Source organism: Callithrix jacchus, chromosome 15 (assembly GCF_049354715.1).
Source record: "Callithrix jacchus isolate 240 chromosome 15, calJac240_pri, whole genome shotgun sequence".
In the NCBI taxonomy this organism is placed as follows: domain Eukaryota; kingdom Metazoa; phylum Chordata; class Mammalia; order Primates; family Cebidae; genus Callithrix; species Callithrix jacchus.
The window spans coordinates 30,656,686-30,673,364 of NC_133516.1; the positions used below are offsets into that span (position 1 = coordinate 30,656,686).

The window sequence follows — 16,679 nt, forward strand, 5'->3', positions numbered from 1 at the left end:
GCAACTTTTGGTAACAAACTAGTCAGTGGAACTTGTTTTTTTTCCACATGAAAATCTTTAATGCTTATGCTGATGCATACTTGAATGCTTATCATCAAAGCGTGTAGTAAAAAGAAAAAAAGGCAGCTTAAGAAAATTAGAACATTTCAAAGAAAACACTTTTAAGCGTATATATATGAAGGTGGCCAGGTATGGTGACTCACACACTCCTGTAATCCTAGCACTTTGGGACACTGAGTGGGTGGATCACATGAGGTCATGAGTTCGAGACCAGCCTGGAGAATCTGTCTCTACTAAAAATTCAAAAATTAGCTGGGCATGGCAGCACACACCTGTGGTCCCAGCTACTCAGGAGGCTGAGGGGCAGGAGAATCGCTTGAACTGGGAAGCGGCGGTTATAGTGAGCCAAGATTGTGCCATTGCACTCCAGCCTGGGTGAAAGAGTTATTCTCAAGGAAAAAAAATGCATACAAATGAAGAACATTTTGCTATTCCATAAAATATATGCAGCACTGTAAGATAAAGGAAGATGAATACAAATGGAGTTTTTGGCCATTTTTATTTTATCATTTTGAGATGGGAGTCTTGCTCTGTTGCCCAGGCTGGAGGGCAGCGGTGCAATCTCCTGGGTTCAAGCGATTCTCCTTCCTCAGCCTCCCAGGTAACTGAGATTGCAGGCATGTACCACCATGCCTGTCTTTTTGTATTTTTAGTAGAGCCGGGGTTTCATTACGTTGGCCTGGCTGGTTTGAACTCCTGATCTCAAGTGATCCACCTGCCTCAGCCTCCCAAAGTTCTGGGATTACAAGCGTGACCACCACACCTGGCTAGAGTTATGGCCATTTGTCCCCACACATGCCAGAGCCATCTTTAACCTGCTTAACTTAATCTCAATGACTTTTTCTTTTTTCCTCCTACTAAGTATATTTCAGGCTATTCAGCAGGTGGTTGTGATTCTGGAGGTTCAAACTGCTAGTGAAAGTTTATTCTGTTTCCTCAGTTTTTCAGGAGCTTTTCTCTATAAAATGATCTGCTGCCCAAAGTGCCCTCTTTCTCATCAATAGGCACTAAATTCAAAAAGTAGCTTCCTAAAACTTCTTTGTTCTTAACTTTCATTGTTGGAGTTATGTCATATCCTGCTAACAAATAGTCTTATTGGAATTGATTCACCTTTTACTGGTGTATCATCCATTATTTCCTATTTGGTGATTGTTTCTCTTTCTTTTGTGATACTGGGTCCAATTGCTGTGATCTCTTTTTTGATCAGTTGTAACCCGTTATGTTGTATTTTTACTCTTAAGTAAATTTTTGAAACAGTCACATCCTTTCAATGATACTTTATTATATTTAAATTCTCTATGTAGACAATCTTCAATGCCCACTTCCATCAGGATAGGTGGCAAGCTGTTGCACAGTAAGATCACATTCTTTTACCAAGTCTGTCAGTCTTCTTACTACTATCACTTCAATATATCAAGAGGACATTAGCACCAATGTAAGCTTCTTATGGCTTTTCAACTTGTATAAATTCAAAATCATAACTTCTGTTCTGAGTCAGTTCTCCCAGGTAAGGCTGGTTCTTTCACTAAGTTTACAAACTCATGACTATTACTCTTATCATAGAAAAGTTCAATTTGATATACAAATTGAATTATAAATTTTTACTGTTCTATCCTCTTTCTAATCTCTTTCACCTTTTTTGAAACAGATACTCCATCAAAGAGGAGACAGTGTTTTTCCTCTTTGACATTTTGTTTTCATTTCTGCCATTTTCTTGGTTTCCTCATCATTAAGGACAATATCAGTCTCACAAATCAGACCAAAAAAGCCTCAAAGAAAACTGTCAGTGATACTGCCACATCCCTGGCTACTTCACTCCTCTTCCCTCAAAACTCCACCCCCCGCCCCGCTCCCATCATGTGACCTTGGGCCTCTGCCACTATAACTTCAATTTGAGGACTGATAAACAGCCAGCCAGCCAGGCTTGGTGACTCAAACCTATAATCCCAGCATATTGGGAGGCTGAGGCAGTGGTTCATTTGAGCTCAGGAGTTTTGAGATTAGCCTGGGCAACATGGCAAAACCCTGTCTCTATAAAACAAACAAACAAAAAAAAAAACAAAACACAGCCACCAATGGATACAATGACTATCAGGACTGAGCACGTCCTCATTTCTCATTTTTAGAACAAGGGTGAGAGTTTCATGCTCTGACATAGCTCTATCTTGTTAGGTAAAGACATAAGAGTTGTTTCATTGTTATCTGGGAGCTCAGGTGTGTGTAAAGTACATATGGAAGCTAAGTAGCCAAAATAATAGGCTATGCAAGTAATCAATACATTGCCTCTCAACTCCAAATCTACCTTTCATTGCCCTGCATGTAACAATGTAAACATTTCTCCCTAGACAGCTGGCATGATACTAAGCTTAGTAGAGGGCACGAGTGGTGGTGGTGGGGGTTTCTCTTCCTGGTTCCAGTGTGCTTTTCTGTCTTACTTCCATGGTGCTCTGTTGGTGTGCTGAACACCCGATAGTGCTCATCCCAACAAGTTTTAGTAGGCACTTCCATGGACATCTTCCCAGGCAAATTCCACCAAGTGCCTCAAACAGCCTGGTGGTGACCCAGTAGCACCCCCACGTACAGCTTCCTGCTTAACTATCTTTGAAGTAGGAGACCAGCAGGACTTAATTTCCTGTTGCACCCTGCTGACTGGAGTGAGATTTGGCTGAAACCAGCAGATGCTGACAAAAGTAATCCTCATGGCTTATTAGCATCAAGACTCTCCTACCAGTGCAATGGCAGTTTACAAATGCCATGGCAACAGCCTCGAAGTTACCTTATCTGATTCCAGAAACTTCCAGCCCCTTTTCCATAAAGTTATAAATAACCTGCCTCTTAATTAGCATATAATTAATAACAGATATAAACAGCTAGCTAGCAGCCCACAGGCACCAATTCTGGGCTCACTGCCTATGGGGTAGCCCTGCTCAGCAAGAAGCAGCATTGGTTCAATAAAAGTTTCTTTCACCACTGGCTCACCCTTGAATTTTTTCCTGGCAAAGCCAAGAACCCTCCTGGGTTAAGCACCAATTTGGGGACTTGCTTGCCCTGTATCACCTTGACCTGCAGCAACTCAGCAAACATCTTTACTACCAACTGGAGACCTCCTTCAAGCTATCCAATCAGCACTTTTCCAAATTTGTTATTTCTTTGTGTACTCTGCCCCAACCCTAATGGTAGTGACTATACTCTGTATCTGTCATTCCTATAAATATTTTTTTCTTTTCTTTCTTTCTTTTTTTTTTTTTTTGAGACAGAGTCTATAGCTCTATTGCCCAGGCTGAAGTGCAGTGGCACAATCTTGGTTCACTGCAACCTCCACCTCCTGGGTTCAAGCAATTCTCCTGCCTCAGCCTCCTGAGTAGTTGGGAATACAGGCACCCACCACTACACCTGGCTAATTTTGTACTTTTAGTAAAAATGGAGTTTCATCATGTTGGTCAGGCTGGTCTTGAACTCCTGATCTCATGATCTGCCCGCCTCAGCCTCCCAAAGTGCTGGGATTACAGGTGTGAGCCACTGTGCCCAGCCTCCTGTATTCCTTTGAGTTCTCTTTACCCCGGTAGTAAATTCTGTGTTCAAATTATGGTGTAGCTTCTGTCTACTGACTAGATTCTAATCCAAATATTGGCCATTAAAAACAGCATAAATTGGGAGAGAGATACAAGATGGCCGACTAGCAGCAGCTCAGGATTGTAGCTCCCAGTGAAAGCACAGAGAGTGAGTGGACGCCACACTTCCAGATGAATTTTTGTTGCCCACGGACCGGGAGATTCCCCGTGGAGGAGCCCCGCAGGTCGCCAGCGCGACTCTTTTGGCTGGCGCAGCTGTTTTGCCAGCCCCGGTGCAGCGGGTCTTGGTGTGGAGTATACAGGACTGGGGGCCCTTTTGGTTGGCGTTTGGAGCTCTGGGAAGGCAGAGTAGCCTATTCAGCTAACTGAAAAGGGGACTGAAATGGGGAGCCAGACTGAGAGATTCCCGGGCAGAAAAGCGCCACGAATCTCAACACCGCTGTTTCAGCCGGCACAGTGGGTCGCTGCAGGGGAAATTCCCCCACAAAAAAAAAAAAAAATAACAAGAAACAGCAATTGGAAGCGCTGAGGATTGAGAGTTTCACAGCAAGCACAGCCGAACCCGGGAAGGTCCAGCGCTGTGGGGGAGGGGCATCCGCCGAAGGAAAACTAAGAAACAGAAAAAACATCATCGCCAACAACCTGGATGTCCAATCAGAGACCCAATCTGAAAGTCAGCAATTACAAAGACGACAGGTGGATAAATCCACAAAGATGGGAAGAAACCAGCACAAAAAGGCTGAAAACACCCAAAATCAGAATGTCTCTCCTCCTACAGGGGATTGCAGCTCCTCATCAGCAACGGAACAAGGCCTGATGGAGAATGAGTGTGATGAATTGACAGAATCAGGCTTGAGAAGGTAGATAATAAGAAACTTCTGTGAGCTAAAAGAACATGTTCTAACCCAATGCAAAGAAACTAAGAATCTTGAGAAAAGGTTTGACAAAATGCTAACAAGAATAGACAATTTAGAGAGGAATATAAGTGAATTAATGGAGCTGAAAAACACAATATGAGAACTTCACGAAGTATGCACATGTTTTAACAGTCGAGTTGATCAAGCAGAAGAAAGGATATCAGAGGTCAAAGACCAACTTAGTGAAATAAAATGAGAAGACAAGTTTAGAGAAAAAAGGCTAAAAAGGAATGAGCAAAGTCTCCAAGAAATATGGGACTATGTGAAAAGACCTAATCTACGTTTGATAGGTGTACCTGAATGTGACAAAGAGAATGAATCCAAGGTGGAAAATATTCTTCAGGATGTTATCCAGGAAAACTTTCCCAACCTAGCAAGGCAGGACAATACTCAACTCCAGGTAATACAGAGAACACCACAAATATATTCCTCATGAAGAGCAACCCCAAGGCACATAATCGTTAGATTCACCAGGGTTGAAATGAAGGAGAAAATACTAAAGGCAGCTAGAGAGAAAGGTCAGGTAACCCACAAAGGGAAGCCTATCAGACGCACAGCAGATCTCTCAGCAGAAACCCTACAAGCCAGAAGAGAGTGGGGCCAATATTCAACGTCCTTAAAGAAAAGAACTTTCAACCCAGAATTTCATGTCCAGCCAAACTAAGCTTCATAAGTAAAGGAAAAATAAAATTATTTGCAAACAAGCAAGTACTCAGAGATTTCATCACCACCAGGCCTGCTTTACAAGAGCTTCTGAAAGAAGCATTACATATAGAAAGGAACAACCAGTATCAGCCATTCCAAAAACATACCAAAAGGTTAAGAGCATAACCATAATGAAGAATCTACATCAACTAATGGGCAAAACAGCCAGCTAGCATTAAATGGTAGTATCAAACTCACATATATCAATATCAATCCTAAATTTAAATGGACTAAATGCCACAATCAAAAGACACAGACAGGCAAATTGGATAAAAAGCCAAAACCCATCGGTATGTTGTATCCAGACCCATCTCATATGTAAGGATACACAAAGACTTAAAACAAAGGGATGGAGGAAGATTTACCAACCAAATGGAGAGAGAAAAAAAAAAAAGGTAGGAATTGCAATTCTCGTGTCTGATAAAATAGACTTCAAAGCAACAAAGACCAAAAGAGACAAAGAAAGACATTACATAATGGTAAAAGGATCAATTCAACAAGAATAGCTAACGATCCTAAATATATATGTACCCAATACAGGAGCACCCAGATACATAAGGCAAGTTCTTAATGACTTACAAAGAGACTTAAACTCCCATGCAATAATAGTGGGAGACTTTAACACTACATTGTCAATATTAGACAGATCAACGAGACAGAAAATTAACAAGAATATCCAGGACTTGAACTGAGACCTGGAACAAGTAAACTTAATAAACATTTACAGAACTCTCCACCCCAAATCCACAAAACATACATTTTTCCCAGTATCACATCACACCTATTCTAAAAGTGACTACATAATTGGAAGTGAATCACTCCTCAGCAATTGCATAGCATTTCACAGGTTTAAATGAAATACTTTTTGGCTACTTCTTTGTTATTTTCCTCCCTTAGTCCTTCCTGTCTCCATTGTTAAGCACATTTATTGGCATAAAAGAGGTCTTCAATACCCCTTTTTAGACTGCATTTTAGCCTGGGCAATAGAGCAAGATTCCTGTTCTCTCTCCTTCTCTCTTTTTTTCTTTCTTTTCTTTATTTTTCTTCTGTTCTTTTTTCTCTTTAAAAAAAATCTCAAAAAATAAAAAAACAGCATAAATCTACATAATAGGAAAGAGTAGGAGAAAAAAAATGAAAGATGTTTAACCCAAAGCAAATAAATCTGAAGGCACATGTTAATCTCTAAATGTCTAAAAATCTGTCACCTACAGCAGAACATACTGTATCTGCTGCTAAGCACTAACAGCAGTGGTAGAAATAGCAGAATGCCTTTTAATTTTACACAGAAAAACTGAAGATCAGAAATATTAATTTGTTAAATAGAAAGCAAAGCTTAAATGAAGACCTCTAACAAGTCTAATGTTAATACTCAAGTTTATAGTTGACATAGTTTTGCATCTTCTCATTTCATTTTAAATTACTGAAAACCCACTGGAGGGCCAGCCTTGCCAGTTTTTTGCAGTGACAGAGTCCTAAGTTAATGTTTTCACAAGAAACAAAGCAAAAAACCTCTTTCTTTCAGTGTGCCTGGAGTTCACTTTTGAAGTTTCACCTCTAGTTTTGTCCTCTAGAAGCAGGGCACTTCTGCTTCACAATGGACCGATATGCTCCAGTTACATCCAATTAAAACACTGTTACACAATCAATTAAGTAGGAAAAGGGGCTGATGGCCAAACAGAATGATTTATTAACAAAAATATATAATGGGTTTAACTGTAAGGACTTTCTATGTGGACATTAATCAACATCCTAATATCATCTTACATTTAAATATTAACCCCTTCAACTAGGTTGCAAAACATAGAAAATATTTTGTCACTTCAGGCAAACAACTATTTTTATAGAGTTCTCCTTTTATAGAGTAGGAATCTTCACCTCAAAGACAGCAAATAACTTGACTAGTACATCAAAGCTAGTAGGCGCCCTATCCACAGCTTCCTCAAAATTTAAACAAATTCACGACAGAGAACAAATTTCCAATAAATTGTGCACCAATAACTTGGCAAGAATTATTGCAATTGCATCTGGTCTTGTTTTTAAGTTTCTTTTCCCATGTGAGGCCTGAAGCAAATAGATACTAAAGATTATTCATTCAATAGCTACAGAGCATCTATTATCCACCAGATAGTGTTCCAGGTGCTGGGCCACAGCAAGTGACCAAAACAAAAACCCTGTCCCTCTCATAAAATTTGTCTCTATATCTTCTTCTGGTAGGGAAAGGCAGATGAGATGAATAAACTGTAAAAATTATTAGAAAGTGACACGACAAATGCCATGAAGAAAATTCAAGTAGAATAATGGAATGAAAAAATAGAAGGGGTGCAATTTTAAATAAGATAGTCAAGAAGTACTCATTGAGAAGGCGAAGTCAATCATGAATATATCAGAGGGAAGAACATTCCAGGCAGAGAAAACTGCTAGTGCTCAGAGCCCAAGGCAGGGGCCCACCTCACTTGTTCAAGGAACAGTACGTAGCAAGAATACCATGAAGCAAAGTAAGCAAACGGATAACTAAGAAAAGATCTGGTCAGAAAGATGACAGGGACATCATAGGGCCCTGTAGTGTTTGCTAAGAACTTTTACTTTGAGATGGGAAACTACTGGAGGGTTCTGAGCAAAAGAACAGCATGAACAATGTACAGGAGCACTCTCGATGTTTTTAAGAATATGCTGCAGGGAGCAAGCAAATAGAAGCAGAGAGACTAATTTGGGAAGTTATTACAGTAGTCAAGGTTAATGATGGCGGTCCAATCAAGGAGAGAGCGATGGAGGTGGCAGGATGTGGTCAGGTTCCAAATATCTTTTTCTGACAAACTGGGTGTGGGGTGTGAGAGGAGCAGAAGAGGACATGGGAAACCAAATGTTTTAGCCTGAACAACTAGGACAGAAATTCCATTTAGTGAGATGGGGTGGCAGCCATTTTTGTTTTGTTTTGTTTTGTTTCCTTCATTTTCATTTTGGGGTGGGACAATCATGAATTCAGTTTAGAACATTTCAAATTTGAGATGTCAATTCTATGTCCAAATGGAGATTTCAAGCTCCTTAGTTCTCACTGAATCTCCTCATGGAATTTAACCAATATTGTATCTGTTCTTACAAAATGTTTCCTATAACTTCTTAGCATTTAAGCAATGTTTACGTATTTGTGCATTTCTACCTGCAACTGGACAAACCAGAACAAACCCACAAGACAGCTAACATAAAAAGCATCCCTTTAATTCTGAAGAGTACATTCACACTGTTGTGCAATCATCACTACCACCCATCTCCAGAACTTTTTCATCTTGCCAAACAGAAAGTCTGTGCCCATTAAGCAACCACACCTCCATTCCCTGCCTCTCCCAGCCCCTGGGAACCAATATTCTACTTTGTTTCGGTAAATTTGACTACTCTAGGTAATTCATATAAATGAAGTATATTTATATTTGTTTCTGTAAATCTGACTACCCTAGGTACCTCATATACATTTGTATTTTTGTGACTGGCTTTTTTCACTTAGCACAGTGTCTTCAAGGTTTATTCAGGTTGTACCATATCAGACTTTCCTTCCCTTTTAAGGCTAAATAACATTCCATTATATGAATGTACTACATTTTGTTTATTCATTCATGTGTTGATGGCACATTTGGGTTGCTTCCATCTTTTGGCTACTGTGAATAATGCTGCTACAAACATGAGTGTACTAATATCTGTTCAAGTCCCTGATTTTAATTCCTTTGGGCATATATCCAGAAGTTGGGTTGCCGGATTTAATAAGTCTATTTTTAATTTTTTGAGGAGCTATTATATTGTTTTCCATAGCACTTTCATCATTTTACATTCCTACTAGCAGTATACAAGGGTTCTAATTTTTCTACATCCTTGTAAATACTTGTTAATTTCTGTTATTGTTTTCATACTAGCCATCCTAATGAGTATGAAGTAATATGTCATTATGGTTTTGATTTGCATTTCTCTAATGATTAATGATGTTGAGCATCTTTTCATTTGTTTCTTGGCAAATTATCTAACTTCTATGAAGAAATGTTTCTTCAAGTCCTTTGCCCATATTTTTAGGGTTTTGTTATTGTTGTTGAGCTGTAGGAGTTATTCTTATATTCTGGATATTAACCAAAGAAGATATAAGATTTGCAAATATTTTACCTCCATGGGTTACCTTTTCACTCTATGGAAATACACAAAAATTTTCATTTTTCATATAGCCTAATTTATCTAGTTTTTATTTTTTGTCTGTGCTTTTTGTGTCATATCCAAGAAAACACTGCCAAATCCAATGTCATGAAGATTTTCCCCTATGTTTTTTTCTAATGAATATATAGCTTTGGTGTTTGTTTAGGTCTTTGATCTATTTTAAGTTTAAAAAAAAAAAAAAAAAGAGCAGGAGAGATAGGATTTCTCTCTGTTACCAAGGACGAAGTGCAGTGGTGTGACCATAGCTCACTGCAGCCTTGAACTCCTGGGCTCAAAGAATCCTTCTGCCTCAGCTTCCTCAGTAGCTGGGACTACAGGCTCACACTACCACACCAGCTGTTTTTTTCTTTCTTCTAAGAGATGAGGTCTTCCTGTGGTGCCTAGGCTGGTCTTAAACTCCTTGCCTCAAGCAATCTTCTCATTTGGCCTCCAAAAGCGCTGGGATTATTGGCATAAGTCACTGTTCCCAGCAGGGTCCAACTTTTGTATGTGGATATCCAGTTTTCCCCACACCATTTATTGAAAAGACTATCCTTTCCCATTGAATGGTCCTGGTACCGTTGTCTAAAATTATTTTACTATGTATAAAAAGAGTTTATTTCTGTGTCTTCCAGTCTGTTCCTTGATCCGTATGTCTCACTTTAAGTCAATACCACACAGTTTTGATTATTATAGCATTTCAGTAAGTTCTGAAAATCAACAAGTGAGACTTCCAACTTAGTTCTTTTTCAAGATTGTTTTGGCAATTGAGGAGGGCTCCTTGAGATTCCAAACGTATTTTTCTATTTCTGCAAAAAACAAGTGTTGAGATATTGAGGGAAAAAAAATCTTCTTTTAAAAACACATTTAGGCTGGGTGCAGTGGCTTATGCCTGTAATCCCGGCACTCTGGGAGGCTGAGATGGGCAGATCACTTGAGGTTAGGAGTTCAAGACCAGCCTGGCTAATATGGTGAAACGTTGTCTCTACTGAAAATACAAAAATTAGCTGGGCGTGGCAACAGGCATCTGTAATCTCAGCTACTCGGGAGGCTGAGGTAGGAGAATCACTTGAACCCAAGAGGTGGAGGCTGCAGTGAGCCAAGATCACACCAGTGTACTCCAGCCTGGGCAACAAATCAAGACTCTTTTCAAAAATAAATAAAATACCTTCCTATGTGAGGTTTTAGAGGTAATGAAAAATAAATAAATTAATCAATTAATTAAATAAAATCACATTTAGGCCGGGCACAGTGACTGATACCTGTAATCCCAGCACTTTGGGAGTCTGAGGTGGAAAGAATGCTTGAAGTAAAGAGTTCAAGACCATTCTGGGCAAAAAAGCAAGACCCCGTCTCTACAAAAAAATTTTAAAAATTAGCTAGGCATGATGGTGTGCACCAGTAGTCCTAGCTACTTCGGAAACTGAGGCGGGAGGATTACTTCAACCCAGAGTTCTGGGCTGCTATGTTCACACCACTGCACTCCAGCCTGGGTGATAGAGTGAGACCCTACCTCAAAACAAAAACAAACAGGCCGGGCACAGTGGCTCACCTGAGGTCAGGAGTTCAAGACCAGCCTGGCCATCATGGTGAAACCTCATCTTTAAAGAGTAAACAATACATATATTTTGAATTAAAAAAAATTAAAAACAAACAAACAAAAATACACTATAAATTGTCCTACCAGCGACCCACATTTCAACTGTGGTTTTTGGAGCCTCTAGAGGTTCATAGTTGTAGTGATCATCCGTGTGAATCTTTCTTATCCATAACCCTAGCATTTTTCACAAGGAATTTATCCTTGAGCCATGTAAAAAAAAAAAATGTAAAATTTAAAGCTAACAGAACTACGGGAGCAAAAGACTATTCAATAATAATTGTTAGATATTGAAACACCTCACTTTCAATAACGAATAGAATAACAAGACAGAATACCAAAGAAGAAACAGAAGACCTATACAACACTATACACCAACTAGATCTAATGGACATCTTACAGAACATTCTACCCCCAAAAACAGCAGAATATACCTTCTTCTTTAGGACAGACCATATGTTAGGCCTGAAAACTAATTTCAACATATTGAAAGGGATTGTAATAATACAAATTATGTTCTCTAACCACCATGGGATGAAATTAGAAAATAAACAGAAGATTGGGAAATTCACAAATATGTAGAAATTAACACAGTCCTAAATAATCAACAGGTCAAAGAAATCACAAAAGAAATTTTAAAATACTTTCAGATGAATGAAAATGAAAACACAACATATCAAATCTCAAGAGGTACAGCTAAAACAATAAGGGGGAAATTTATAGCCATTAACACCTATTTAAAAGAATAAAATAAAATAAAAATCATTAATCACTAACAAAACCATCTACCCTAACAAAATAGAAAAATAACAAACTAATGTCAAATTAGGCAGAAGGAAGGAAATGAAAAAGATTAAAGTGGAAACAAATGAAACAGAAGGGAGACAACACAGAAAACTCATCAAAATTGAAAGTTGGTTCTTTCAAAAGATGAACAAAATTGACAAACCTTTAACTACTTTTATGAAGTAAAACGGAGAGAAAAACTTACTAAAATCAGAAATAAAGATGAGATATCATTTTGAATCTTACAGAAATTTTAAAAAAAAGTTTATAAGGAAATACTAAGAACTACAGGTGAATTACATAACCTAGATGAAATGAATAAATTTCTAGAAACATAAAAACTACTAAAACTAACTCAAGAAAAAACATTTGAGCGGGAAATGACAAAACTAACATCTGTGGGTATTTCTATAGTTTCTAACAATGCAGCTCAACAATTAGCACCTGACTGGGTGCAGTGGCTCACGCCTGTAATCCCAGCACTTTGGGAGGCTGAGGTGGCTGGATCACCTGAGGTCAGGAGTTCAAGAACAGCCTGGCCAACATGGTGAAACCCTGTCTCTACTAAAAATACAAAAAATTAGCCAGACAAGATGGTGGGAGCCTGTAATCCCAGCTATTAGGGAGGGTGAGGCAGGAGAATCACTTGAACCTAGGAGGTAGGAAAAATTAGCACCATAATAGATGGAGTTCCTTCAAATTTCCTCCACAGAGTTGAAAAATGTCATCCTATATGGTAAGTCATAAGCAGACAAATCTTATGTTAACAGAATCTTGCTTTGAATTAACCTCTTAATTAGACACTTCTTGTGCTCCCACCTCACACTCTGTTAAGTTCACAATTTCTTCTAGATATTGCTACAGCAGCCAGCTGCACATAGGTGTGATTTGACAACACTTTGTATCAACCAAACCAGAGTTTTCTGTCCTACATTTCTCTGACACCAAGAGACAAGACATCTGCAGCCTGGCACTGCACAAGTGCAAATCCAGGAGTGTTAACCAATGAGAGATGATAAATGGTGAATAAATGTTATCCAATTTATCTATAATTGAGATATTCAGGTAGAGAATTCTGAGCAGCATTCTATTCAGGTTCTCAAAAGACCCCAAAAGGATTAAGCCCACTTTGCCCACAGCAGTGACTAGGTTAGTAGTCATACTTCACTGTATTGTCTTTTCCTCTTTCTAATTTCACTTTTCCCAGTATCCCACTCTTGTGCCCTGGGGCCATTTTCCAAAATAAACTACCTACATGCAAAGCCCTTGTCTCAGTGTGAATTTTCTCCCAGAAACTAGAACTTAAGACAGGTTTTTAAAAAGGCTGGGCACAGTGGCGTCTGCCTCTAATCCCAGCACTTTGAGAAGCTGAGGCAGGTGGATCACCTGAGGTCAGAAGGTCAAGGCCAGCCTGACCAACAGGAAGAACCCTGTCTCTACTAAAAATACAAAATTAGCTGGGGGGTGGTGGCACATGCTTGTAATCCCAGTTCCTTGGGAGGCTGAGGCAGGAGAACCCGGGAGACAGAGGTTGCAGTGAGCCAAGATTACACCATTGCACTCGAGCCTGGGTAACAAGAATGAAACTCTGCCTCAAAAAATTTTAAAAAAAAGGCCTTTAACGATCCATTATTTCTAACTGCCTTTCTTATGCTTAGCACATCAAAAGATCCATTTTGACATGACACATTGTGGTGAAAGATCACAGGGCTTTTTTTCAGACTATTTCAATTTCAAGCTCTATTATTAACCTAACTTCAACCTCATCAAATGAAAACGGAAATAAAGTCATATGTCACTTAACAAGGACACCTGAGAAATGCGTCATTAAGTGATTTTGTCATTGTGCAAACTTCATAAATTGTACTTCACAAACCTATTATATACTTATGCTACATGGTATAGCCTATTGCTCCTAGGTTGGAAACCTGTACAGCATATTACTGTACTGAATACTGTAGGCAACTGTAATATAACAGTATGTATTTGTGTATCTAAATATACCTAAACATATAACAGGTACCACAAAAATGCCGTATTAGGCTGGGTGCGGTGGCTCACGCCTATAATCCCAGCACTTTGGGAGGCCGAGGCGGGTGGATCACGAGGTCAAGAGATCGAGACCATCCTGGTCAACAAGGTGAAACCCCGTCTCTACTAAAAATACAAAAATCAGCTGGGCATGGTGGTGCACGCCTGTAGTCCCAGCTACTCGGGAGGCTAAGGCAGGAGAACTGCTTGAATCCAGAAGGCAGAGGTTGCAGTGAGCTGAGATAGTGCCATTGCACTCCAGCCTGGGTAACAATAGCGAAACTCCATCTCAAAAAAAAAAAAAAAAAGCCATATTATATTCTTACGGGACCCCTGCCATATATGCAGTCTGACATTCACCAAAACATCATTATGCGATGCGTGACTGTACTGTTATATATTCAAAGAGCTTTACAAACTTTAATGTGTTACACAAATGACAGTTATCTGTAATAATAAAACATATCAGATAGAAAAATCTGTTTAAGTTTGCAATCATGTAAAAATATGACAACAATTTACGGTAACTATACATGAATGTTAGTACTTCTCTAAGTAAAAATCCTCTGGTCTCCAATAATGTGTGCCTCTATCAATGTTTTAAATTTCCATGAGGGGAATATATTCATATATTACTTACGGAATTACAAATAAGCTAACAACAACAGAAAAATAAACCATTCTATATCCACATATGCCTTTTGGCACAAAGAGAAGCAAATCATATAAACAAAGTTATGGTTAAAAAATACACATCAGAAGGCTGGGTATGGTAGCTCACATCTATAACCCCAGCACTTTGGGAGGCCAAGGCGGATGGCTGAGGCAGATGGATCACCTGACGTCAGGAGTTCAGACCAATCTGGCCAGCATGGTGAAACCCTGTCTCTACTAAAAATACAAAAAATCAGCTGAGCGTGGTGGTGGCGGGTGCCTGTAATCTCAGCTACAGCTACTTGTGAGTCTGAGGCAAGAGAATTGCTTGAACCTCAGAATTTATAGTTTCACTTAAATCTCAAGAAGAAGCTATTTTGTCTTATCTAATACAAAACTCAAATAGAAATTGAAATCAAATGGCTTACAGTATAATGAAATGCTTGGCTTAAAAAGGACTCTAGGCCAGCTCACGCCTATAATCCCAGCACTTTGGGAGGCCGAGGTGGGTGGATCACGAGGTCAAGAGATAGAGACCATCCTAGTCAACAAGGTGAAACACCGTCTCTACTAAAAATACAAAAATTAGCTGGGCAAGGTGGTGTGTGCCTGGAGTCCCAGCTACTCAGGAGGCTGAGGCAGGAGAATTGCTTGAACCCAGGAGGCGGAGGTTACGGTAAGCCAAGATCATGCCATTGCACTCCAGCCTGGGTAAAAAGAGCAAAAAAAAGGACTCTAGTCCATGAGCTAGTTTTAATAGAGTCCTAAACACTCTAGACATAAATGTTACATCTTATGGACTGTCCTGAAGAGAAATTCTGTATTTTTATTAGAAAACCATGAACCAAAAAAACTTTAAGAAACATTAGGTGCTGTTAATTTATTGATGTGTCTCCAGCATGCAACTCATTATCTGGAAAATGAAAGAAAAAAACTAAAGCTTTGTTCCAGGAATTTGGCGGAGTTTGGATAGATGTCTTGCTATGTCTATATATAGCAACATAATGTGCAGCTTATGTTTGGGTTCCACTTATGAGTTATAATGCCAATTTATGGGGTGGCTCCAATAGCTGTTCAGGAACTATGACACACCACAGATTTATTTATCTGTTAATATTTCACATTTTTGGTGCTTTTGCATTTTTCTGATGCTAAATCCTTTGCATCCTATCAGATGAGGTAGTGATGAAGCACACAGGGTATTTTCTGTGTCATGACATTCTAAAAAAGTAGTTTTACTGTTTCACTGCTGGCATGACTTTACACATGTAAACAGTTATCACAATAACAAACCATTTACCTACTCTGATTACGATAAAAACAACCAGTAACACTGTCATTTGTACAGCACTTAGTACAATGCGTCTAGCCTCAAACACTGCAAATAAGAGTAATTTACTTCCATGTTAGCACAGAGCTTTATCTCACAAATAATTTGTAGTTAAGTCTTGTTAAACCTTCACTGTAATGGAAATGGCATCAATATAAAATTGAGGATAATCCAGTATTACACATGATTTAGGAATGAACCTAACACTCTGTGCCTGCCCGACCAATCCTATGTCTTTTCCCAGAACATCCTCTAGCCTCCCACCATATTATCAAGTCAACAAGGAGGAAGAATCTTTAACATTATAAACTTTTGGTTAAAAAAAAGAATAAGGAGGAAGAATCCAAATGAAACCAGGTTTCACCTTTCATCAGGGATGAGTACAATAACAAAACCCAAGAATTGCTTCAATTACCTAAAGCTTTAATCCTAGGGTACCTATGAGAAAGTTAATGGTCAAGTATTCTTTACAGTATTTAAAATCTGTGCTTTAAACCTGAGAACAGACAACTGAGCTGTTTGAAAAAAAGGAAATATAAAAACATTAAATTAAGTGTTCTTAATAAAAATGTCCGCCAAGCGTAAAAAGTTCCTTATACTCTGCAAGTTACTTAGAAATAAAATATTTTTAATGTCTTAATTCAGTCAACATACTGTATTTGCAACCCTACTGTAAACAAACACTAACCCAGAATGGCTAGGGAACTGGGCATTTTGTTGAATTCTTCCCGGATACTGCATACCGGGTTATCAAATAATAAAGTTATCATATTAAATGTTGCTGAATGTAACAAATTTTATTTGATAATCCAGGAGGCACTTTAGGAAGACTGTGAATATAAATTTTAACTGCATTA

General features: G+C 38.8%; 1 protein-coding gene and 1 pseudogene across 49 annotated transcripts in view; both read right to left on the reverse strand.

Moving 5' to 3' along the window:
• MAP4 (microtubule associated protein 4) overlaps positions 1–16,679 on the reverse strand; it is a 228,966-nt gene that overhangs the window by 96,725 nt on the left and 115,562 nt on the right. The window lies entirely within an intron of this gene.
• LOC103788249 (vacuolar protein sorting-associated protein 26A pseudogene) lies at positions 899–16,563 on the reverse strand (annotated as a pseudogene). Its single transcript, XR_013526998.1, has 3 exons — positions 16,511–16,563; positions 3,827–3,967; positions 899–1,840 (listed from the first exon to the last, which is right to left on the reverse strand). The product of XR_013526998.1 is annotated as a vacuolar protein sorting-associated protein 26A pseudogene (transcript).